This window comes from Pleurodeles waltl, chromosome 6 (assembly GCF_031143425.1).
Source record: "Pleurodeles waltl isolate 20211129_DDA chromosome 6, aPleWal1.hap1.20221129, whole genome shotgun sequence".
Taxonomy (NCBI): Eukaryota; Metazoa; Chordata; class Amphibia; order Caudata; family Salamandridae; genus Pleurodeles; species Pleurodeles waltl.
In genome coordinates, this window is record NC_090445.1 from 1,082,596,624 (window position 1) to 1,082,623,864 (window position 27,241).

At 44.8% G+C, this 27,241-nt stretch overlaps 1 long non-coding RNA gene across 1 annotated transcript in view; it reads right to left on the reverse strand.

The window, feature by feature from the left end:
* The window catches only part of LOC138300574 (uncharacterized), a 90,169-nt gene extending 81,470 nt beyond the window's left edge, over positions 1 to 8,699 (reverse strand). The window contains exon 1 of the long non-coding RNA XR_011204959.1: positions 8,120 to 8,699. This is a non-coding gene — a long non-coding RNA (uncharacterized lncRNA). The remainder of the gene's footprint in view (positions 1 to 8,119) is intronic.
* Positions 8,700 to 27,241: the final 18,542 nt, after the last annotated feature.

Here is a 27,241-nt window from a genome sequence, read left to right on the forward strand (position 1 = left end):
AACGTCCAACAAGTGGAAACTACCTTTTAAGTTGGGTTTACTTCTTTTATTAAGAAACAAGGGAAAGTTTCCTTTTTAAGTCTTGCCTAAGACAGTACATGCGCTGTCATTTGCAAGGCCTCGTTACTTTACAGGTAGGCGTAGGGGGCAGCCCATTGCTTACTATTGTCAAGCCTTATTGCACTTTCATTAGATTGCTTCATATTTGTCATCTTCCTTCTTCTTTGTGTTTTTCTCACTCCCACGGAGCATGGACTCATTACTTTTGTCCTTTCATTGCTCATTTTTCAGGAACTCCGTGTTTTGTTAATTAAGCACTCTGCAAGAGTTTGATTTCAAGCTGTCTTCCTTGTGTACTTTTACCGTTTACTTTCTGTGTGATTGTCCCTGCCCCACCCACTGACTCTCCATTCTAACTGTGGTTGTTGCCACTCCCACCCACTCTCTGTTGTCCATGCAGTTGCCCTCAGCATGTACCGCAGACCCTCCATTGTCTGTCTGCTTAAACCCCTCTCCACCCTTGATTTTCCATCTGCTTTTTACCCCCCTCGTTTCCCGCACCACCCTCCCTCTTTTGCCTACATACTCTCCAATCTACTCTTGCCTACCCTTCTCTCCCTCCCCCTATGTTGCCTCAAAGAAGCAATCAACTAAAAAAATATCTTTTTTTAAAAAAAAAGCTCTATGATGCAGCTTTTACGGGCCAGGATAGTGTTTTTAAATTACTTTCAGTCATACTGCACGTTGTCTGTCTTCTTGCCCCCTGCTCACCCTCAATTGTTCATTTGCATGATCCCAGACACTCTCTCCATTGTCCGGGTGCTTCTCCCATCCCCTCTCACCTGGCATTGACTCCCTCCCTTTCTACCTCTGTGTTGCCTTGGCAGAGCACAGGGCTAAAAATAAAAAGGAAAAAAAGCTATGATTTGGCTAATGCTGACTACGTCATAGCACTTTTTAAAATTACTTTTAGCCATGCAGTTGTAAAGCAAGATTCTTTGTTTTCGGATGTGCTTTGTGAGAATTAGATGGTATGGATGTGCAGTCTTACTGTGTAATACACTTGTAAAAACTGTCTTGGGCCCAGCCAGGCTTTTTTTTGTAAAACTTAAGCGCAACCCTGGCTAGTTATGGCTTTGAGCAGCAAGGCTTAAACAAATAATCAAGTGTTAAGCATTTAATGGTATCAAACAATGAAATACGAAAGCCACACATCACAGACGAATTCCATACACCAATTTATAAGAATAGATTATATTATTACACATTTTTAGAGTCCAAAATTAGCAAAACCTACTGGAGGGTGCTGGACATACAGATTTTTAAAGAAAACTTACATTTCAATTTAACCGCAAACAAGCACTGTAGTGCAATAGTAAAATTTTTAAACTTTTGAACAGTTTAGAAGAGTGTAGTTCAACTACAGTGGCCTGACTTGGGTGACCAAATCCAACAAGGAGAAGGTTTGGGGGCTTAAAGGAGTAAGTAGACAGTTATCTCGCCACCATTGCATTTTCCAGTCCAGTTCAAAACTTTACAGCATGACTGCCATAGATTTCAATGGAGTGGCCCTGATGCTTTGGATGCAGGAGATGAAGATGTTCACAGATGCTCCAAGTGCTGTGTGATCAACGGGGGTGCCTTTGTGGTTATTCTTCAGTCCACAGGTCAGGTGGAGGGACTTTAGGCACAGTGGTCAGGGTCCCTCAAAGTCCTCTTTGGGCCAGTAAAAGGCCAGATGCTGTTGGGCTACTGGTCTCCACCCTCAGCAGTCCCAGCAATATCATTTGGTGGAGACCGGATTCCCTTTTGGGCAACTTATCTGGACTTGGATGACACTCTTGGGTCTGGCTGTCTTGAGTTCAACTTTTGGTCATTGGGGATCGATCTATTGGGGCAACCAGCAGCAGTCAGAGTTGCTTCCTACTTGCCAAGTTGGGCTACTTTAGCTTTGTTGACCCCGGTGCTGGTTCCAGCGGGTCAGCTCACTTACCCTTGGAGTCTCTTCTTTAGTCTGGGCCTCTGGAGCAACTTTTCTCCAAGCCAGGAGCCAAAGGCACAGTCCTGTCTTCACTAGTAAGGTCCAGTCTGGCAAACGGTGCTTCCTCTCTTTGCCAAATCTAGGGGTCAGTGGGGCAGCCCTTCTTCCAGTTACAGAGTGATCTGAGGCTCATGGCGGCAGGGGTAGCATATTTATGCCCAGAAAGTGCCCTGAGGGGAAGATACAGTCACTAGCCAACGGGCTACTGGGTCCCTTCCCTCTTGCTGACGACTTTCCAACTATTCTGCCCACTCTCAGGATGTCTGAACCCTTTTTGGACACACCTAGGGGAAATCTGGTTGGAGTACTTGTCTCCCCTATCAGTCCCCGCTGCCAATCTGTCTACCTAAACAAAGGGCAGCCTCTCAGGAGTGTGATTGCTATTTCCCACCAAACGTGGCTTTACCTTTGAAGCTCACTTTGTGGGCTGACACCCGGAGTGGCTTCCTACGAAGGAGAGGTGACATCTAGCCATGTAGCAGGCTGCTAAAGTTCCTGAGCCTGGGAGTCATTCACACTACTCTCTAGAAGACAGAAACCTGTCTGCTGGCCAGAAAAGGGTGAGGCCACTGGACAAACTGGGTCACAGAGTGGCAACTTTGTAAAAGTTGCATTTGTTTAACAGCAACATTAAATTCAACTCATTCATAAAATTGGGGTCCGCCGATAACCCTGAGTTAGTCAATGGGGCGACTAACTCTCCCACAGAAAAATTTGAATTTAGAAGTGTTGCTGCTAAGACAAACAAAATACATGTCCTACTTATTAATACACAGCTTCCTGCCTTAGGGTTCGAAAGGCCCTCCTTAGGGAAGACTTACATAGATTGTTAAGGGAAGTGGGGGCTTTGCCATTGGTTTGGATGGAAAAGTCGAAACTATCAGTATTACCACTACACTTCCAGTTTGCAGTGGAAGGCTGGGGGCCAGTTTGTACTTTGTCACACACAGGGTGGCATAATCAGTGCTGCAGCCCTGGATGCACACTCAGCCTTACTTGCCATGGGTACCATATACTAGGAACTTATAAAGAAGTCAACCCTTGCCTAGTGGGGGTAGCCAAGTCGACACACATGTGGTAAGGCAGTAGAATACTGGCACTGGGATTTGGTTAACAGGACTCAGTGCACTCTAAGAGTTGATAAACTAACAGCATTGGTTCATGAAATGTGGGGGTTAACATGCAAAAAAGCATTTCCTCACATGGCTCTACTCCAGATAAAAGGTTGTGAGTAACTAACACTTGTCCTAGTGGTTCTCATCATCTAAGTGAAAGAACCTGAGTAGGCAATCTACATGGGCATGTTCAGTCTCAAGTCTGTGTTCTACTTTGAAGTCCATGTCCTGTAGGAAGATGGATATTCTGAACAGTCTGGGGTGCTTTCCTCTCATCTGCATTAGCAATCTAAGAGGCCTGTGGTCAGTTTGAACTCAGAAGTGAGTTTCAAACAGGTAGGGTCTCTGCTTCTTCAGGGACCAAACCACAGCAAAGGCTTCCCTTTCCATGGCACTCCAACTCTGCCCTTTGGGGAGGAGTTGCCTTCTGAACAAGGCAACTGGTTGATCTTGACCTGGTCAATAAGTTGTGATAGTATTACCCCAATCCATTGCTCTGAAGCATCAGTTTAAACAACAAACTCCTTCCTAAAGTCAGGTGCCTTCAGGACAGATGCTAAGCACAAAGCTTCCTAAAAGGGTGTCACAAGCCTTTTGACATTGGTCAGTCCATATGATTTTCCCTGGCTGTTTTTTGGAGGTTAACTCTGTCGAGGGTGCCACTATGGTACAATACCCTATCACAAATCATCAGTAAAACCTAGTCAGGCCAAGAAAGGGCCTGACTTGGGTTTGTGTCTTAGGGCCTTCCCAGGCAAGAAAAGTCTGGATTTGGGGCTGGAAAGGTTATAAGTGGCCTCTACCCATGCAGTAGCTCAATATACTACAGACCTTTGCCCTATCTGGCATTGCTTGCCTTGATATTCAGCCCTGCCTGTTGAAGAGCTTGAAGCTCTTCCCTGTGGTGGACCAGGTGATCCTTCTAGGTGGAACTGTATACAGCAATATATCATTCAGATATGCTGCACTAACATATTCCAAAACTGACAGTACTGTGTTCACCAACCTGTGGAAGGTGGCATGTGCAGTTTTCAACCCAAAGGGCATCACTCTGAACTGAAAGTTGCCTTCAGAAGTTGGTAAGGCAGACCTCTCCTTTGCTCCTGTTGTGAGGGTTATCAGTCAATAACCTGAAGACAGGCCAAAGGTGCTCAGGTACTCTGCAGTCACCAAACATAAACATCATCTTACAGGGTGCTCAAAGAGTTCTTCTGAAACTTACTGCTTTTCAAAGGGACCTCCCTATATGCAAACAGCAGGCATGGTAGCAGACTATCCCATCGCCTTCTGAGTTTATCAGGCAAACCCATAATCATGCCTTTCATAGTCAAACCGTTCTACAATACGATTTCCTTGGGGATGGTAGTGAACTTAAGTCACTCTACACTCAACCCACATTGCTTTCAGATAGGTAGACATGAAATCTGTAACCCCATCTGAGATGACCTCCTTAGGGAACCCAGCTCTGGTGAAGATGCCAAGTAGGGCTCTAGCTACTGCAGGAGCAGGAACTGTTTTGAGCAAAACAGCTTCAGGGTATCTGGTGGCATGGCCCACTACAACCAAGATAAACCTATTGCCAGAGGCAGTAGGGGGACAAGGGGGCCAACAGTGTTGATCTTTACTCTCTCAAAGGGAGTCCCTACCACAGGCAGTAGTATGTGGGAAGCCTTTGGCCTGCCTCCCCACTGGCTTGATAGGCGACACAGGGGTGACAAAACAGCACCTTTTCTGACATATGGGGCCAGTAGAAGTGACTGACCAGCCTTTCTCAAGTCTTGGCCTGCCCCAGATGTCCAGCTAATGGGATGTCATGAGCCACGTTAAGGATGAATTCTCTGTATTGTTGGGGGACAACCTCTCTCCTGGTTGCCCCTAGTTTGGGGTCCCTTGCCTCATTGAACAGGATGCACTCCTCCCAGTAAACCTATGGGTTCCAGATACATCAGCTTCCTTGTGTCTGACAGCCAACTGTCTCAGGCCTTCAACTGTGGGATATGTCTTTTGCCCCTGGCTCATGCCTTCTCAGAAGGGTCCACCTGCTCTTGGGACTCTGCCAGGTCAGGCACATCTTCCATGGAAGTAGCCTCCTGTTGTGACACCAGGCCCTCCCCTTGAGGTTTAGGCTCATTCTTACTCTGTGGACGTTTGGAATCGGCATTGCTAGTCTTCTTACCTCTTGGAAATAGGGCCTTGGGCCCTTTTTCCAGGCTCCAAAGTCCCTTGACTCTTATGCCCTGACTGTCTACAATTATAGCACATCCCAGCCTTGGCAGGGTCTCAATTCTTTCCAAGGTACCCCCCACCCCTCTGGGAATCTTCTGGGGACTCGTTGGGATTCTCTGACTTGTAATGCTTAGTCCCATCTTTCCGCTGAAGGGGACCTGTCCTCCTTTCTTATGTTCATCACCTCGGACTCCTTGGGCACCCTGGTGCATACCCATTTATCATCTACCTTCCCCAGCTCTCTAGGACACGACAGCAGAGAATCTACCAGATGCTGGTATAACATCTTGAGATACAATTGGTAAGCATGTGTTCCTTAACCACCAAATTGTATAGCCCCTGATAGATATCCACATTGTTACCCATTATCCAGCCTTCCAGTCTCTTCGCAGGCTTGAGTTTGAATCCCACTGCTGCCATCAGTGTGAGGATCTAGGTGTATTATATGGTATGGCTCTGCTGTCTTACTGTGTAATTTACACACAAAAAAACTGTGTTGGGTTCAGTCAGGCTCATTTGTAAACCTTAAGCTCAACCGTGGGTAGCTATGGTTTTAAGCAGCAAGGCTTAAACAAAGGAAATAGTGTAAAGCATTTACCAGTACCAAACAACAAAATAAGCTAGCCAGTCGACATGAAAGAAATCCAACACCAATTTGTAAAAATAGATTATATTTTTATGAAGATTGGAGTCCAAAATGAGCAAACCTACCATAGGATTCCAGGGACACAGATTTTCAAAGAAAACGTAAATCTCTGTTTACCACAAACAAGCACTGGTAACTGTAAAACTTGCAAATTTGTTTTTAAAATGTGTATGAGTTGCTCTGTGTACCATAGGTACCATATATTAGGGTCTTATAAGTAAGACAGTCTCTGCCAATTGGGGGTTGCCAATTTGACATGCACTTTGCTAGGGGTTGGAACACTGGCACAGAGGTCTTTTTTTTTTTTTTTTACAGACATTGTTTATTGGAATTAACAATTTAAGATTGACAAGTAAAAAATACAAAAAGCCATATCTAACAATGTGACACAGAGAAGCAGTCAGTACAGCTCATGACACATCAATACAGGATTATCACACCCAAATTGAACACCTCTACAGAGTAGATCATCAAACATCAGTATCCATGGAATCAATATCATCAGTTGAAGCAAACACCTGTGAGCCACTCAGGTCCATACATTTGTGCAGGAGGTCCGTCCCCACTACCAAATCCTCCTCTGTCTTATCATCTTGTTGAGGCACTGAGATCTGGTTGGAGGGCCTCAGTGCACTCTCAGGAGTAGAAAAACCAGCAGCATCAATCCTAAAATATGGTGGTGAACATGCACAAATAGGTATTTCTTTACATGCTTATAGTTAAAAACATATTTCTCCAATGTTTACTATTTTTGTATTTATCCATACGTATGATTCGAATTTGTCAAGAATACAAAGGAGACACAAACCGAGAGCATTTATTTACGTTAGAATCCGAGGTTCAGGGACAGATTAACTCTTATATGGACGCCAAGTATGGTGTACAATAGATTTGTTATATATGGCTCTCATAGATAGCCTCTATCATTTATTTCAATTTCTGAAAGGCAAAACTTGTTATGACAACACAACTGTTGATCACAAAACTAGTTATCAACTGTTGTGATGTCATAAAGGACCTTCCAGGGTGAGTAAGATGTCTATGAGAGACTGTCAGTGCAGTGCTTCTTGTCTGCTTTGACTGAAAGCAAAAAGAACAGCTGCAGAAAGAGGAATGAAGACAGGGAAGATAGTGGGTTTTGGTTAAGGATAGCAGATAAGATATTTATTTTTCACATTTGCAGAGGGGAGGGCATGATATGTATAGCTATCCCATTATCCTCTGCCCATGAGCAGTAGTTCAAGTCAGGGGCAGAAGATTTGGGGGCCATATATAACAAAATTACAGAGGACTAAATAGTGAATTACGGGATGTTTTTCACCTCGTGGCTCTGAGTGACATCACATGCAACTTGAACTTCACTCTCGATTTGACGTCATTCAGAACCCCTCGGTCCAATTCAATGTTACGCATCTACAACTGTATATATAATTGAGAACACTGACTGTCCAATGGATGATAAAAATTAGGAACGCCATAACAGCGAGTTCTAAATACAGAAAATGGCCCTCTAGGTCGCCATGAAGCCCTGGCAAACATGCGCTCTATAGTTACTAATAAAATGATGTGGCATAAATATATTTGGGACCACGTGGACTAACGATTAACTCTCTGATGAGTGGGGCAACGAACCTGTTATGCTGACTACTGTTTATAAACGGCCTCCTCATCTGAACCTTCTTAGCATTAATAAAGATGAATACTTTCTACATGACACCTTCTAGGTTGCCGTGCTCCCATAGTCTGCAGAGTATAATCAAGTCGCACACACCACCTCACCCGTCAGTTTTTTCAAAAATTTATGTCCTCCTAAAACTTAACGTGCCTACATACATTTCCATAAAGTAACCACATTTAGAAACCCGCATCATCCGTTTTATTCACTTTAACAGAAGCACCCTCTTTAACATATGGCCTTACTGTCTTCGAGCGCAATCTGGTTATCAGGTGTGGTTCAGGCTAAGGTTCACTGTTTGTGTTCTATAACTATAAAAGCAGCAGGTGGGCACTGGGAGACAGCGCCGTACAGAGATGCAACACAGAGGTTTTGCTTAGGCAACATACAACCCCAATTCAAAATACCTGACTTACACTCTGGAAAGTGATGCGTCCACAGGTGGACCACGGAGGCGAATCTTGAGATCGGGAACTACCAATTCCGAAGGACGATCTTTGCGGTAAAGGAGACGCCAGTGCGAAAGGATCACAAGGGCGACCATTACATGAAGCAGTAGCGTTTTCGACTTCCCAGATTATGTACTAGGAGCGCTTCTCCAGCATGTGTAAGGCTCTTACTAGCAGAAACGGGCCGTGGAGCAGCTGCTAGTACAACAAGGCGTTGGGCAGCGAGGAGGGCAACAGGGCGGGGGGCAGCGAGGCGGGCAACAAGGCGGGGGGCAGCGCGGTGGACAGCAAGGGGGAGGGCAGCGAGGTGGGCAGCACGGGGGAGGGCAGGGAGGAGGACAGCATGGGGGAGGGCCGCAACGAGAAGGGCAGGACGACATGTTGGATCGGAAAAACAAGGCTGCGCCGGAGTATTGTCGCTGGGTCACCTAAGGGGTAGAAGGAAAGGGACTGCACGAGGGAGCTGTGGGGAAGAAGTTAAAGGGGGAAAGGGCCCTCTGGGCGCGCCGCGGGTACTGGCGGCTGAGGTTTAAGGAAAGGTGTTCATAACGCTTAGTGACGTCTGCGTGACGTAACAGAGCGTCGGTCAGTCAGGCGCAATGACGCACCGGAAGCGGACAGCACTGACCATGTGCTCACCGTCCGACAGGTTTGGTTCAACGCACTTAATGTCTGTTCACAGGATTGCAACGTTTATTAGAAATAAATAATACCGGACATTTATTTAAGTTTTGGTAGTCTGGAACAACCAAGAGTAATAATTCGTGAAAAACTGGCAAGATTCTTTTTAGAAATAGGGCAGTTATCGCGCTGTTTGCGCTAATGATTATTCTGAAACGATTTACATAGCTCTCAGATACTTTTTACTCTGCATTTTTGTGTTTTTCTTCATTCATTTTTTAGGGATCACCCTCTGAAATTCCTGACCAATAATATTTTTTGGGAAAAACACTTTAATCATTTTGCAACCAATGTAAATTCGGCATTTCACTTTACAGGTCCTGCACACAGCATTAGGCATAATGATCCAGCAACGCCAGCCCACAGCTCTTGCTTCTGAAGTTTCGCTGACTCGCGTGATTGCCGAGCTCAAGATTGGATACACGTAGGCGCCGGGTGGTTCACGTCGCGCCGAGTGCAGCGCGGAGCACGAACGCTGCCGAACGCGGCCACTACTGCCGCTACTGCCACAACCGCTATTGCTGCTTTTGGGGGCCTGAGGAGAATTCTTGCCGGTCGGCTCACGCACGGAGCACGGCGGCCTTTGGGGGGTCAGAGGATCTCTGTGCGCCCCGGCTGTGGGTTGGCATTCCGGCAGGACCAGGCGTAACCTGGGCGCTGGAGGAGCCGGAAAGCCAGAAGCCAGAGTCAAAGGGAGCCAGAAGGAGAAGGAGAAGGAGAAGGAGCCCTGCCGTCCCCCTGTGACCTCCTGCAGCCCCTCCTGGAAAAGACGCTGAGCGGGAGAGCAGACCGGGTGAGGACTGACCGGGACTGACCGGGAGAGACCGGGTAAGCAGACTTCGTGGGGGGGAGGGAGTCCATCCTGGCCATTGAACCCCTCTCCTGCTCCTGCTCCTCCCCTGCTCCTGCCCCTGCCCTCGGCTCCGGCATCGGTACTCAACCGCGCCACGTCGTCTCACCCAGCCTCACCCAGCCGCAGCCACAGCAACAGCTCTAGCCATAGCCCTAGTTGGCCCTAGCTGGCCTTTGGCCTTGGACTTGGACTGGGACTTGTCGTTGTTGTTGGTGGTCTCTTCTAAAGACCAAGCAAGGAAGGAACCCAGTAAGGAACCAAGGAGCCAAGGGGAGTGGTGAACGGTGAGCAGTGAACGGTAACCGGAGGATGGTTGGGACAAGAGGAAAAACAAAGAAGGCTAGGGAGGCCAACAAGGCGCTCACTCACCTAGCGGATTCCCAAAGATCAGAGCAGGAGCTCAAAAGTCTACAAAGCCTAGGGTTAGACCAGAACCAGGACCAAGTCCAGGACCCCAGAACCATCCAGCAATCCCAGGGGGGATTCGCAAACCTAGGTGAGGACACAGCAGACACAGCAGAGGGTGTCCAATTCGGGTCTCCCGCCAACAAAAGCGATTCCGAGCCAGGAGAAGAGTCAGGCGGGACATTAGAAGTGGTGACACTGCCTTGCTTGCCAGCCTATACTGACTCTGACGATATAGGGGGTGCCCTACCGAATGCAGGAGAAACTGTAGGCGAAACTGGGGGGGGCCTTCTAATTCCTCTGTGCAGGGGACATAAGTATACACCGACGCTCCCGGGCCCGGGTGGATCTACGGGAGTAAGGAAAACTAGACCAAAAACAAACACTATCACTAACTATTACAACCAAGTGAACTTGAACTCAGAACAGCCGCAAACGCAAAGTCCTAAAGCCAGTGGCCTCCGATCACAGCCATCGGGGGAAGTGGGTGGCTACAACATGGGGGGGGGTGAACTGGAGCTACCAGCGACCGGCTCCAGGATACTCGCCCACTTCAGCAGCAACAGCAACCGGTTGGTTTATCGCAATTATTCTGCCCAATGAGTAATCCTCTTGGGGATGGTGAAGTGGAGTTAAATAACCCCCCAAAGTGGAGCAACTTTTCGGGAGAGCAAAGAAAAGGCAACGATTCACCTTATCCTGACCCCCAAACGGGACTATTGAACTCCGGGAATTTTTCACTAACATCCTCTCCACAATGTGCCCAAGCAGAATTCACAGCACTCCAAAATGTAATGGGTCCAGAAACAGACTGCTCACCATCTAAACAGACCCATAAAACCCCAGCGCCACAGCTTCACTGCGGAAGACAAATTGTTAAAACTAATTTAATGCTGGGCAGACTCAACAGTAGTTCTTTCAGTCTGGAGCTGTCCTCACTCGACAACTCCGTTATTGGCAACACAGACCCTCAACTAAACAGCATAACATCAGAAGATCTAAACTTCCTGGAAGGTAGTATAATCATAGGCCACAGAGGAAAGGAAGGTAAAAATCCAGAAGGTCAGATAACCAACGAACAAAGTGGAAATGGAGATGACCTCTCACTAGACCAACCAATTCTTAGTATCATGAAAGTTATATGTGCAACACTGGGCTCAATCGCAACAACGATCATGGCCCAGTCTCAAAAATTTGATGATCAACTTGAACTGACCAAACAACTTACATCCTCAATACAGTCTATAGATTACAGGATGGCCCTAGTAGAGGGCGTAATTAGGGAAAACCTGTTGCATCAAGCAGTGGCCGATAAAATGGACAAGTTGGATGGACAAGTTTGTGGACCACTGCTGGAAAAACTATTGGAAGTCCCAAAAGTAATCAAAGACATAATCGAAGACTGCAAACACAACCTTAAAAGCACACAGGGGTGCATTCACGAGCTAGGAAAAACAGAATCTAGTTTAATTGAAGGGCCAGCAGACAAAGAAAATATAGAAAGGCACTTCGGCCCAGGACGAGAGAACTATCCAGATGCAAAAAATCAGACACCTAAGAGGGAGAGAACAAATGGAAGTCCTGAATTTGGAAGCAAAGTCCCAAACACAGTAGAAAAAAGGCCTCCGGGTAAAAGGCCTCAACTAACAGGCAGATGGAAAAACACATGGAAGAAAGCTAGAGGAAAAAAAAAAGCACCAGCAGGAAAGGCCTTAAACATGTTACAACAGATAGGCCTAATAGGAGAAATCAGGAACACAGGTGATGAGAGCGCCCAACGTCAGTATAAAGATAAAAGCATTAAGTCGGAGAGTTTTGAGAAACCCACTGATAAAGTTTTTAACTTTATAAACAAAAATCCCGGATTATTGTGCGACAAAAGTTGCACTCACCATTCCCATATAAACCGCATACCCACTGGCCCCAGGGGACACCAAGCATCTGGGCATGACTTAGACAAAGAAAGGTGGTCCGGAAAAGACCCTGGAACAAATCATGGGATAAACGAGGTAAATGATCCTCCAGCCAACGAACAACCCAAATGGAGCCCAGGAACATCCAAACCTAGCATTTGTATCGATAAGCACCTCCCAGCTACAAAAACTGAACATTTAGTTCAGGTACACTACTCAAACATAGTAGAAGACCACTACGGAAAATGCCAGCAGCCTCCGAACTCCATTAGTGAGGGGGCAGAACAAGATAATAGCAAAGGCAAAAATAGAAGGGCAGAGACCCCAGAGTATATACGAAACGAACAAAGTATAAGAACAACCATGTGCGTGGACAACACAACAGCTCCAGTTCCCGCACCCCGGACAAAGGCAAAATATTGTTCTCAGGGCAGCCCTGGAAATTATAATCTCAGCAACCAGCCTGGGTGGATCACTGATTCGCCTGCACCATCGCGCCCAGCACTGGACCTGGAAACCAATGAAATCAAAGGAAAAAGGGACAATTGGCCTCCAAAAAGGCAACCCTACGAAGAACAAAGGAACAAAGAAGTGCAACTGGGGAGGGAAAAAGGCCAGGTAAATTGAACACCTACTAGTCGTGCAGCTACCACTCAAGACAGACAAAATGAGAACACCCAACTCCAAGGAAGACTGTCGCAGGAAGGTGGCGGGCACACTGTGATCCGGTCTGAAACAACTAAAAAGCCCGAAGCCACGATCTTGTTCATGCCTGAGTACTCCTCAAGAGGAAGTCACGACATCCTGAACAGGTCTAACATCTTATGTCTTGTCAACTCCCTGCCAGCCTTACAGAATGTAACAACTAAAGATCTCCTTTCAGTAAGATTCATACCAAAAAAAGAATTAGAGAACGGGGAATCAACAGAAACAGTCTGGGCCTCACCTTGGATAGCAGAACAGATCTTAAAATGTTCAAACACGATGTAGACCTGGGGAATATCCATTGCTACTCCGCAAAAAGAACTATATCCAACAATACTTCTTGAAAAAGCTACAGACCGAAACATGATGCGTAGGCAAGAGGCAAAAGGCAATTCTGGCTCGATACTTCAGGGAGCAATCAGCTCCAAACAACAACTCCCTGAACGAACAAACTTGAGTAATATGAGGTTCTGCCTGGTAGCTAATTCCCCTAGAAACAGTAGGGGTAATCCCCCACAGTTACAGAATGGCAAAGAGCAATCATTTAAAAGCTCGTAGCAAAAAATGGATAACTCGAACATAAAAAATAAAATCAGTCCCATATTAAAAATTCTAAGCTGGAACATAGCAGGTTTAAAAAACAAAATGGAAGATAAAGACTGGGTTGAATTTATTAAAAAACAAGACATCAGCTGCTTCCAAGAAACTTGGTCTACTCATGCTATTGACCTAGACGGGTTCGCCACCTTCCACTCACCTGCAATTAAGCAAAAAAAAGGAAGACCCTCGGGAGGTCTGAGTATTTGGATTAGAACTTCATTACTGAGGAACTCCGTAGTAACTCACACCGTACAAAGCAAGGGAATCCAGACGCTCGCAGTCAAATACGAGGAATGGTCACTCGAAATAGTAAATGTGTACTTCCCACCTATCAGCCGGGCTCAAGTTATGCCAGGGGTGCGGCTCCTTAAAGAACATATCCTAAACAAAAGAACCATGGATCGGAGGAACCCAGTACCAGGTCACACGAACAATCGCTCTCTCCAACCTTGTAAAACCTTTTTATTGATATGTGGTGACTTCAACACTAAACCTCATTCTATCCTCTGGGACGAACAAGTAGCAGAGGAAGATTATGCTTGGAATATCCCAACGCCTCTTATCCAACGTTGTAATGACTCCAAGAAAGGAGAATTAATCTTTGAAGCATTAATAGAAGGAGGACTTCGCACATTAAATGGGAGAACAAAGTCAGATAAAACCTTTAAATCTACCTTTCGAACTGGAAAAAGGCAAAGCATAATTGACTATATGGCAATAAACATCGAAGCCTGGCATTAGTCATCGATATGGAAATAAGGGACAGAATCGAGAGTGATCACGACCCACTGCTAATGGAGATAGTCCATCCGGACGCGAGCCCAGGGAAGGCGGAGTCTCCATTCAACGGAAATAGCCTAACAATAACTATGAGACCAAACAGGAAAAACATATTAAGGTCAAATGAGGATGAACCTTATATGAGTGTTCCCAGCCAAACCTGGTTGTCATTACTTAGCACGTTCTTAAACCCATCAGATAATGACGCTATACCCCTCCTGCATAACTTTAATAATTTGCTACTGCAAACAAAAAAGGAAAAGATCAAGCATCCTCAAATCAATCCTAAAATGATGGAGGGCTGGTTCGATGAAGAGTGTTTAAAGCTAAAAAAGACCTTATCACAAGCACTGAAGAACCGGCACTTGAATGATTCCAACGAGCAACATTTTCATGGATGTAGGCAACAGTACAAAAAATTATTAAGATACAAAAGGAAGATATTTCCACATAAACTTTGGAAAACTTTACTGCAAGCAATAACGGCAGGGAACCCCAAAAAGTTTTGGGAGATAGTCAGGTGGGGATGCGAAGGCCCCCCGAAAAACCTAGAACTGAATATTAACCCTCAACTTTGGGTAAAGCACTTTACTGCCTTGTATCAGGAAGTGGCCAAGACAGAACCAGGGATGACCATTAACCCAAACATCCTCACTCAAGGGCTGGGAGGCAGAAATCAAAGATTAAGCAAAGTATTTCCTCTTCAAAAGACCCATGCAGCATCTTCAAATTGTCTTTTTAGATCGGTAAACGGAACCCAGAATGCACTAGTCTCTAACGAATTTTCCAGCACAAATTCCACGCAAGTAGCCCACGTCATTCCACGTGCAATGAAGTTAATACCGGAATTCAGTGAAAGAGAGATTAAACAAGTTATCCTCCTTCAAAAGCCGCATAAGGCTGCAGGCCCAGATGGCATCGCTTCAGATGCTTACCGTAACCAGCTAACGTTATGGTTACCTGCTCTAGCCCGTCTATTCAACAGTGTTTGGCATTACGAGGTAATCCCTCCTTCTTGGAAGGAATCAATAATCGTTCCAATTCACAAAAAAGGGCCTCGGGACATGGTGAGCAATTATAGACCTATCTCACTGCTTGATAGTGTTGGAAAGATTTTTGCCAAATTGATTCAGTCGCGTCTAGACCAATGGCTAGAGGACGGAGATTTAATATCAACACACCAAGCTGGTTTTAGGAGAGGCCAAAGTACAACAGACCAACTTTTTAAGCTAAACATGATCTGTGCTAAATACGCCACCCTTAAAAACTGTCCATTATACCTGGTCTTTGTGGATCTCCAAACAGCCTTCGACAGCGTAAATCGCCAAACATTATGGCAGCTATTGTCGGACATGGGCATACAGGGAAAAATCTTAAGGCTGCTAATTCTATTGCATACAGGAAACACTGCCAGGGTCAGATATTCTACGAGAAATGATTATACGGCCAAAATTCCAATTGAGCGAGGTGTAAAACAAGGCTGCGTTTTGGCCCCAACCTTATTCAATTGTTATATAAATAAAGTAAGTCAAGTTTTGAAGGAATTAAATCTGGACGTGCCAAAACTAGCCAATGAAAGTATACCTATCTTGCTCTTTGCTGATGACGCCGTATTACTGGCAAGAACAGAGATAGCAATGCATGGTCTACTTAGGGGCTTCGAATCTTTCTGTACCTCAAGGAGCATGGTAATCAATGAGGGGAAAACAAAGTTTATGATTCTCAACCAAAAACAGACGTTGCAATCGACTTTTAGGGTAAATAATAAGCCTTTGGCCCGAGTGGCCACCTATGATTACCTGGGCTGCAGATTAGATGAAAAACAGACATGGAAACCACAAATCTACAAAAGCAGAATTTCCTTGGCCCAACAAGCCGGAGCAGTACTCAGATTTGCAAAGGCTACAGGCAATCACTCCGTGAGCTCCGCACTGCTTGCATACAAAACAAAAGCAAGAGCCGCAGCACTTTACAGCGCAGAGATCTGGGGATTCAGAAAGATTCCATCAATACAAGTAACCGAGAACAAATTTTTACGCCAATTACTTTGTCTAGGTAATGCTACACCAATGAACGCAATAAGAATTGATCTACAGATGAGAAAGGTTGAGGACTACATCGCTCTGGCTCCAGTAAGATACTGGATCCGTATTTGGACAAAAGAGGCTCTTAAACCATTCAGAGACGTACTTAAGGATATCATGAAGCTGCAAAACCATCGGAAACTGCCCTGGTTCAAACATATCTCAACTATCCTGGCTGCTATCGGCCAGGATGACTTTTGGCTCCATCCAGAAAAAATCGGAAGGCCTAGTCTAGCTGTCATAAAAAAGGCATATTGGGAGCGAAAGACAGAGATTATGTGCGAGTCATTTAGCCCTTTATTCAAGCGGTATATTTTGTTTAACCAAGAGCTTAAACCAGCATTATTCATAGACAGTATTTATCCGGAGGAAAAAAGGGCTCTCTACTTTAAATTCCGTATGGGCACACTACCAGTGACAGCGGTGGTCAACAGATGGCAATCCGCTCCTCCGAGTAGTTTAGAATGTTGTCCATGCCTTCATGGTGGTCCGGAAACACTTTCCCACTTCCTTTTACTATGCCACTTTACGCTCAGACTCCGTAAATTGTACCTTCGTCCACTTTTCAGAACTTCCGGAGTTAGGAAGTGCAAGGAGGCGGAAGCGCTATGTATGCGTTCAGATGAGAAATACATTGTGACAAAGGTCTCAACCTATATCTTGGAAGCATGGAAATTACGTCTATCAATGCACCTACAGTTGGCACAGGCACAATAGCCTATGTTATCCCGTACCTATTTAGCTTGGGAAATCGGTGCAGGGTAGTGTAAACTGGGTTAGGCCTCGGGCTTTTATTAAATGGCTGGAAGGCAATGCAAGGCCCCAAATGACTAGTCCCATAATAAGACATTTTAAATATTAGACTCATAATGTTTTTCTAGAATAAGTTAAGTTTTTATGTAAATTATGGTCAAATCAGGTTTTACGATAATGCATGGTAAATTGGATACATTTTGGCACATGTTAAATCAAAAATTCAAGCATAGTTCCTTTTATTGAGATGTTTTATTTAATGTGATTTTTATTGAGTTCGAGGGATTGATATCTATTGTGTGATTATTGTTAAGGCTGGATAGGCTAATAACAATTAAATAAATAAATGGTAAATGGTAAATGGCTTATCAATATGGCAACAATATTCTGTAGGCAGAACCAGAGCAGTAGTTGAGTCAATACCTGCATCCTTCACCTTGGCCTTCCCCCCTGGTGCTTTTCTTCTGTGTTGAACCAGTGTGCTTCTGTGAATCCACTGCGTATCTGGGCAAGCCTCTAACATCTGCCCATCCCTTCCATATCTTGTAGTGTTTCTTTGGGCAACCTCTTGCCTTGTAAATGGGGTGTTCCATGCCCATGCAAAAGTCCATGCCATTGGCCGAGACCTTAACTGAGGAAGCAACCACGTAATTCCACACCTTCGCAATATCTCTCTTGGTGACTATTAGGCTGATTGTTTGTTATGTGAAGAAACACCAACCTCAGGATTCCCCAACCAAGTCCCCTCTCTAATCTCCCCAGAACCAGTGCTTAATTTGTAAATAAAAATGTGCAGGTGCCCAAATCCCCCCTCGTAAACATGCGGTTGCTGCTATCAAATGCGTGAACATGGAATATTGAGGCGGTGTAATCCTGAAGCCATCTCGGGCCTCTTCAATCCATATAAAGCCACTCCTTGTCCCTTTAGCTCACTCTTGCAGCTTTCTACTTTCTCCCTTTGTGACGCTTTTTCGTTTTTCCCTTCTTCCATCTTACCCAGATGTGTCTTTTGCTCACAGCAAATGCTAGACATAGAAGAATAAGCCCAAGTATCGAAAAAACTGCATACGGTGCAAATTGTAATCCGTCTGTAACTCTTGATAGGATTTCAATGCCCTATAATGAAGAACACTTCCTAGGCTTGAGATGCTAACAGTGTCCCACGCTAAGAAGTTCCACATGTCCGCAAACCTGCGGAAGACAGCTACCCCCTCCACAGCAGGGTCTCCAGCATCCGCCTGTCTGTCCATTTGGTAGCCTTCTTAGTTGCAACTGAAGCCTCCGGTACCACCCGGGTAGCCAGAGGAAGAGTCGCCAGTACGATGCCCATTTACAGCAGATGCAGAAGGCCCATAGCCCACCACTCAAAGTCATGGGCCAGGTCCACAATCCTGTCGAACCAGCAATCATTAATGATAAGCAGATGGGCCCCCTAATAATACAAGCAAATGTCTGGCGTTGCTATGCCCCCTCAAGCCCGATGAGTTCGCGTCTCTCAAAAACAGAAGGACATCGTCAACGTAGAGGGAAATCCTATCACTCACCAGGTTGTCCTATTGGAAGCCCCTGGACAGAGTGTTGACTCACCCAGGCTGCCAGGGGCTCAGTGTCCACTGCAAACAACAGGGGAGACAAAGGGCACCCCTGACAAGAGCCCCTCATGACTGGGAACCACTTGGAAGACACCCACCCCCACCTCTCCCCACTCGCACTCTGGCTTGAAGGTTGATACACAAGTGTCAAACATAATTTATAAATTAGGGACCGCATCTGATCCTGGCAAAAAAGAGCAAACGGGTAAGCCCAATCAATGGAGTCAAAGGCCTTCTGAGAATCAATGGACATTAGAGCTCTATGTTCCCTGCCAATTCGCTTAGGGCTATCACATTATGCACCAGGTTCAGGTTGTGGCGAGTGGCCCAATGCAATATGAACCTAAACTGCTCTGGATGAACAAGACGCTCAATAACTTTCCTGAGACGGCCGGCCAACACCCTGGCCCATATTTTCACAACGCATTTCTTCCTACCCTGCTTCAGGAGTACTACAGTATCGGCTGTCCTGAGATCAGGAGGTAATTCACCTCTCTTGAGGGCCTCCTGAAACATCTCCAGCAGCAGTAGGGGTTGCCTGGGGCCACACCAAGTGCAGTCCTCTGGTGGGAACCCATTAAGCCTGGGCACTTTGGCGGGTTGCAGTTCGTTCAGGGCCTCACGCAGCTTATCATAGGTGACCTCAGCACCTAGGGGTCCTGGTCTTCTGGCGACAGGCAGGTCATGGGCAGATCAAGCACAGATTGGTGCAAATCTTCTTGTGGACTCAGGGGGTCAGCTTGATATAATTCCTGATAATAGGTAGCGAAGGCCCGGGCTATGGGCTCACTCCCCACCACCTGTGACCCGTCACCTGAGAACAAGTAAGCCACTGAGGACACTCTGGGAGTGCAGAGCCCATGCAGAGTTTTGTTAGCTTTGTCTCCCCTTTGATAGATTCTGCTGCGAGTGGCCATCCAAGCTTCTCTCGCCTCCTACACAAATTCCTTCCAAAGCAGATTTTGTGTGTGCAATGAGTCCCTTAATATGGACTCCTGTCCCAGGCTCCTGAAACGACCTTCCAGATCTAAGATTCATTCCATTAGATCTTTTACCTTCTCCCTGCATTTCTTCCAGTGGCCTTCAGCATAGCTAAGGATATGGCCCTCTTAATGTGGCCTTCCCACATCACACCTGCGAAGACACGGAACGGCTATTATCAGCAAGAAACTGCTGACTCTGATCTTGGCGCAAGTCCCTAAGGTCATCCTGTTGAAGGTATCATCAATCCAACCTGTCCCCCTCCATTTTGTGCCCCATACCCAAACCATCTCCACTGGGGAGTGGTTGGGCAAGCCCCTGGCGAGGTGCCGGACTTCCAACACCCTATGACACTCCTGACTATGTATAAAAAATAATCCAGCCTGGAGAAGGAATGATGAACCCTGGAATGAAAGGTGTAGCCCTGTTCGTCAGGGTGGTGCACCCTCCACAGGTCAACCAGACATAAATTGTGCACAAAAGATGCAATAAGTGTGGGTCCACCTTCACCCCAGCCCCACGGACCGATCAAGGCTTACATCACTTACCCCATTGAGATCCCCGCCCAGGATTCATGTGGCCTCCGGCACCTCTCACCAAATCCCAGAATATAAACAGACGGCAAGGTGTAAGTGGGGTGGGGAATATACACATAATAAAGACAAGGGAGGCCTCCCCCCATGGCGCCTGTAACTGCCACGTAATGGCCCAGACCGTCCTACCATACCCCGGAAACCAGCACTGGTGTCTGTTTCCTAATGGAAACAGCAGTGCCCCTGGATCCCCTGTGGAAGGCTGTTTCATAGACCTGGGAATACCCAACACAAGACAGGGAGGAAAATCTATTGCCCAGAAGGTGGGTTTCTTGGAGCAGGACGATGTCTGCATCTGTCCTTATAGCCACTCTATGTACTGCCCTTCTCTTGATCTTATCCAAAAAAACATTCACGTTCGACAGCACAGTTTTAAGAGCAGCAGGGCCTACCAGTCCGGAGCCACAGGCCCCTAATGAAGTAGGGTCTGCCATATGTAACAGGTGTCAAAATGCGGTGCCCATCTCCCATGTGTATGTAGAGTGCACCTGTGTCGAACACCTACACCTTAAAAGGAATAAAGCCCCCACCAACTAAACCCCCCCTCAAACCGCAGCACCCATACTTCATGAACTAGAAGTACCTGTTGTGATGTGACTCAGGACCTAGCCAACCGGGCGAACTTGATGTTTATCACCCCCTGTACCTGAACCCCCTTCCCCTACAAAACCCAGCACAAAAGGTAAGACAGCTACAGTCCTGTTAGATTACGAAGACCCCTTGCAGATAGAGTCTTGGAGTAGATCACCTGCAATCTGGCTCAGTGTTTGGGTCATGAGTTGAGCAACGGTTCCTGCTCCTGGCCTGCAACATATTCCTGGGGCCCACTTTGCCATGTCCTTCTTTGCGCCAGTGGGCACAGGCTCCAGCGATCGGGCTCTCCTCTCCCTGCATCTCGACCGCTTGTGAAGAGCTGTGTGCTATTCCTTTGGTGAGCCACCCTTCAATTCCCTCTACTTTCACTGAGATTTTTGAGTCAAGAGATTGACAGTTATCCTCAAAGCCGCATGTAGTTTTATCCGTCAGTTAAGTTGAGTCCTGTACTCAGAAAACTGGGAATACCAGGCCTCGCGTAATCAGGGGTAGTGCCATGCTTCCCGGCAATACTGCTTCATTCAAATCCTAGTGAGACCATAGTGCGGTGATACTCAAAGTACGGCCTGGGGGCCGCATGACGCCCTCCTTACCCTTAAATGAGGCCCACAGGTAAACAGCAGCATTGGGCTGCTGCTTACTTGAGGGAACACTAATATTCCAAAAGATGCCAACTAAAGGAGCAAGCCATTATTTCCAATTAAACTAACTTATTAACTAAAGTTAGAGAAAAGAAGTAAAGGTGTCCTGCACCACTTTAGAAACATTCTTTTTTTAAGACTCTTACAACAAACGTGAACAAATATGAAAGTCTCTGTGCAAAAGAAAAAAAAAAATCGAAGAAAATGAATTTATTTAACATGCAAAAGCGTTTCACCTTACTATTAAAGTGATAGTTTGCCTACATGATTTTAGAGACATTCATGCTTCTCCCAAACCTAGCAACAATGCAGATAGTGAACTAAGAGACAAGTCAGTTGTTATGTTCACTGTCAGAGTGGCCTTGGTTTCTATTATACATGGCCAACACCTGCCAGTCTGCTGGCATCAGTGCAGCCCTCGGTCACACGACAAGCCAAACTTTTTGGCCACCTGGAAAATGTTTGTGAGTACCCATGCCATAGTGTATAGTTGCTTGGTTTATTTTACAACACCCAGCCCTGGGCTTTCATCACCCCTGTAAAGCTACATTACTAGTCATTCAAACCAACTTAAGTATCATTCAATTTAGGTACTACTTTACAGGCAATGCTATATCGAAGATACTCATAGGAAGGTAGAGGCCAGGGGCATGTGGTAAAAGCAGGCAAAGAAAAGGTTCCCCAATCAAACATGGATCAATCCATTATTTAGAAACAGACAGGAATGACCCTTGTTTGTAAACCGATGTACACCACTGCCCTGAGTACCATGACTGTATGTGAAACTGATTTCCTGATTTTCCTATGACTCCAGCACACATGAAATCCTACATGTGTACTGAAGCCTAGGCCCAGAAGTGACAACTAGATCCAGCGTCTGCCTCTGAGGTCAGGTGTGGCCCCAAAAGCATACTCTCTAGCAGACACAGAAAGTAGGACCTTTTGCCTATGTTGTTTTCATCAGTGGTTAGTTGTATTTTGTCCACGTACTGCTGTATTTGAGTGCCTGATTTTTACAGTAGTAGATCTAGGAGTTCTAAGTACGGGTTGAATAGCATTTGGGTTAGAGTAGATCTTTGTGGGGCACCACAATACCTGTTTTGTCCGCAATGTATAGTTAAATAGTTCAAGTACTTGAGAAAGACTGTATCAGAAGAATATGAACCATTTGAGTTCTTTGTCCCTAAAGTTCAGTCCACATTCTGGAGTTTTCTGTATTTTGTCTTGACCATCTGTGTTAATTGCCACTGATAAGTGTAACAAAACATGCAGGCTTATCTCCAGTTCATTGATAATTAAATTAATGTCATCAAGGATTTTTAATATTGCTGTTTCACTCTGAATCCTGATTGCGATGGAGATAGCATTGCATTGTTGTTTAGGTAGTTCATTTGAATAGCTACACGTTTCTCAATAGGTTTTCCTAGCCAAGCTAAATTAGTTACCGGTCTGTAATTGCCCAGGATTTCCAGGTTTGCATTGTTCTTTTTTAGGATATCTATGATCACTTGAATCTCATGGGTAAATTCCATATTTCAGTGAGGGATTGATTATTTTGAGCCTGTAAAGTGTTAATAGGTGGATGTAGTCTTTTACTATTCTTGGTGGTATTATATCTTCAAAGTAGTAAGTTGGCAGCATTCATTTAGTTATTATTTTTGTGATCTTATTCACTTCTAATTCTGAGAAGGGCTCCTACATTTTTAGGGTTTTCAGTCCATGTTCTGACATGGTCAAAAGATTTATGATGAAGTTGTTCGGATTTTCATGCGTAATCATGTTGTTTATGCATTCTGCAATGTTCTCATTAAATAACTTGAGGACTACTTTCACTGGGTTATGGGAGTGGGTTATTTGCTCCTGTATGCAGAATGCTTTTGCAGTTTGTATTTCTTGTTGCAAGATTTTCTTCTTTATTTTTAACGTTGCCTTGTTTGTGCTTTATTATTCAGCTTGCCAGTTCATCCCAACAGATCTGAGTTTGGGAACTTCTTCACTGAACCATGTTTTGCTTTGTACAGTCCTGGGGTGTTTAAGTTTACGAGGTGCTACTAAACTGGTGACTACTTCTGCTATTGTACAATACAGCTATAGAGCGGTGTCAGTATTAGTGTTATGGTTCGAAATCTCCAGTTTTGTAATTCGCTGATCATTCATAGATTCCTTATTCTTTGTGTTTCTGAGCCAAATTTGTTCTGTGTAGAGGGCATCTTGCATGTCTTTTTATCAGCCTCACGGTTCCACTGGGGGGATGTCTAGATGTTGGTGCTACTCCATCTTACCCACTGTATACTCAGATGAAGCTAAAAGGCCACTCCTGAGAACACAAAGGAACCTGGAATTGAGAACAACACACATCATGGCTTAGCACCCTATGGATTTGTCTCATGCATTTCAGTCCTGAAAGAATAAACAAACCTTCAATATATAGTCTTCTGAACTGAACTACCTCACACTATCTAAAATAATATGAATGATATACCTCTTAGAGTTGAGTAACACCTGTAGCTATGTGTGCTTTTGAATTTAAATGATTTGCCTGCAATATATAATATGAAATGTTAGTCTAACAGTTAACTCTTTTGTAGTGTGATGAAATATGCATGCAGAACCTAGGGGCAGATGTAGGAAGATTTGATTTTGTGACTCGGAAATTGCGAGTCGGTGCGACTCACAATTTCTGAGTCGCAAAATCATATGCAGAATGGTGTCTCAGACACCTTCTGCGAATCGCAAGGGGGTCGCAAAGACCCACCTCATTAATATTAATGAGGTGGGTCGCAATTTGCAACCCCCTTGCGATTCCCTGCACTCACAGGGATGGTGGCCTGTTGGAGACAGCAGACCTCCATGTCAGTGACTGCTTTTTTTAATTAAGCAGTTTTTTTTTTTGTTGTATTGCAGCCCGTTTTCCTTAAAGAAAAACGAGTTGCAATACAAAAGAAAAAATGAAACCATTTCTCTGAAAAAATATTTATGGCGACATTCACAAAGGGGAACGGGTCCCATGGGGACCCCTTCCCTTTTGCGAATGAGTTAGCACCCACTTGACATGGGTGCCAACACAAAGCAATTCTGCATTGCGGTGCGAATCGCAAATAGGAAGTGAACACCCCTTCCTATTTGCGAGTCGCATTCCCATTTTGCGAATCGGAAGCGACTCGCAAAATGGGATTGTGCATCGCAATGCTCATTTTGCATGGCGCAAACTGCGAATTTCGCAGTTTGCGCCATGCAAAACGCTTCGTACATCTGACCCCTAATCCCTTAACTACGTTGAATAATACTGAATGCAGTTTATAATGTGTTCAGAAAAACAAATCAAGTTTGTCGTTCAAAGTGTATGGAAAGAATTGGAGAATGATCTCCCACAGAAAAAATCTTAACTTTAGCTCAGCAAAATTAGTCATGAAACAAGAGTGCCTTTGAAGAAAGTACATGCGAACACGGAAGGCAGCACTCCTACAAAAATCAGTTGATATCTTGAAGAGGATATTCCAGAGGTGATCGTAGCATAAAACAGTCTTCAAAGTGAGTGAAATGAGAGCAGGCAAAAATGTCCCTTGGAAAGCAAGGCCCTCCAGGCTAATCACCTTGATATGCTAGAGTTCAAAGATGGCCATCACATTCTAGTTCACATTTGTTCTCATGTGGAATGTGGCTGTCACCATGTGGGCGCCATCTTGGTTTGGGAACAATACATCAAGCACCCACCATTTTGTCTTCCATTTTAGATGTATAGAATGTTACTTAAATCTGTAATCAATATAAAGTCAAATCATTATTCAAGATAGATGGTTTGTAAACTTTTGTGAAAAAAAGTTAAAGGAGGAGAGGAATGTGGAGAACAAATTTTAGCTCCTATTTGCAAAATTGTCTCTCTTCTACAGCCCGAACAGCTGAGTAGATTGACACCAAATTTGGCGTGAAAGATGAACTGTACTCAGGAAGCTTTTTTTTGGATTTTATGTAAATCTGCTATTAACGCTTGAGCTATTAGCATTTTGAAAAGATGATGATCTGGTTTTAGAGGGGTAACACTTTTGTATATCACTGCAGTTTAAATTGCAAGTCAGTCCTGTTAAACACATTTTCAAATTTTAAGAAAATGTGATTGTCTGGATTAGGGCTCAATTCTATATAAGGACAGAAGGCTCCGATTATGCTTCACTTTCTATGCTTTTATTTTCAGCAGCCAATAAGATTGAAGATTTTATAAATACTATATTTCCCATCAAACCATAGTAACCACATGACTAACCACAGAGCATAGCCCTATAAAACGTTAGTGCGTCAAAACCACTTCCTCTTTCTTCGCATCCCAGAAACAGTTAATTCACTAGATCCAAAACAGTCCACACAAGAACAAAGAACCTTAGTCGCAAGGAAAAACACTCTGGAATCCAAAACCTCAGGAAATCAAACCGACAATGTTGATCGGGAACGCAGCTGAAGATCCCCACGAACGTGGATTACATAATATAGAAAGGAGTAAAGATGATCATTTGTCCTCTTGACCTATGAAAAAACAATATAGAAGGACAAGCAATAAACTGTGTCTCCAGATTCAAGGAAGACAATCATAAAATCATTTGTCAGTAAAATTGTCAAGGGAGGAAATAATTCAAATAAAACAACAATATTTATAATTAAAACATATGCATACATAACATTAATACAATTGAATGACATTACAGGGTGGGATAATCCTCTCCTCCATGTTATTAATAGAACTGAAAATTCTTGTTGTGAATGCTAGAAAATGTTATATTCTGTGTCAGAACCGGAGGCTCCGATTATGCTTGTTTAAAGCTGTGCCATCACTACTGAAGATACATCCATTATATGTTTGTAATAAAAAGTCTTAAAAGTAGATTCCTATGACCAATCAGTGACCCTTAGGATATCCTCCAAATGTGACCGCAAAGAAAAAGGTTTTGATGCCACTGCTCCTCTAGAAGAGTGTGCGCCAAATTTAGACACATCTACTCCTGCTTCCGACAGGAGCCATCTCATCCACCCCGCCAAAGTAGCAGATGAAACAGGCCGAAATGGCTTCTGTAAGGCAGTCAAAAGCTAACCCAGCATGTATGTCCGAAATTCTGCTCTACCTATTGAATAATCCTACAAACATTGCACCACACACAGTTTGGGGTTATCTGGAAAAGCGGGGTAGGATACAAACCTGGGATAGCGAATGATATTCCCTCTGGTGAAAACTTCGACCAGTCAAGTCTAAAGTGCTCACGTCTGAGAATATTTACATGAAATAAGACATCATGGCATAGTCAATTAGATCATCAAACAACAGCAAAAGGAGGGGCAGTGCGGGAGGTTCGGAGAAAACAACTCCTGGTCCAGTGTGTAAGTCTCCCAATAATAGATACAAATAATATACACACAGTTCCAAAAACAGGGGATTCTCTAGACCAAAGGTTTCCAAAGGCAAAAAAAGGGAGGGGGGGTGAGCAATTAGTATGCTTGAAGCAAGTGCCCTCACTCACCTTCCGGTGACATGCTTCATCATAGGGCCATGCTCCTTGTCAGGCCGGCACTGCAATGCCTGACGGGCCCCACAGGGGGGCACTTTGCCGGAGATCTTTTGAAATTTTTTGTGAAACCGGTCAAAACGTAAAGAAGGATTGGTATGAAAAAAGTTATATAAAAGTGTGTATATTATTTGTATCTATAGTCAATTAGATGACCGCTGCTTCCTGGACAGGTATTTTTTGCTTGGCCAGGCATCGAAAAACCTAAGGATCACACTGACGTCCCAAAGTTCCAAATATTTGGGAAGCGGGGGATTCAACATCCTAATGCCCCGTACCAATTTGCTTACATCGGGTAGTTGACCCACAGGCTTTCCCTCGATAAAAGCATGGCCAGCAGAAATGGCTGAACAGAAATTGTTGAT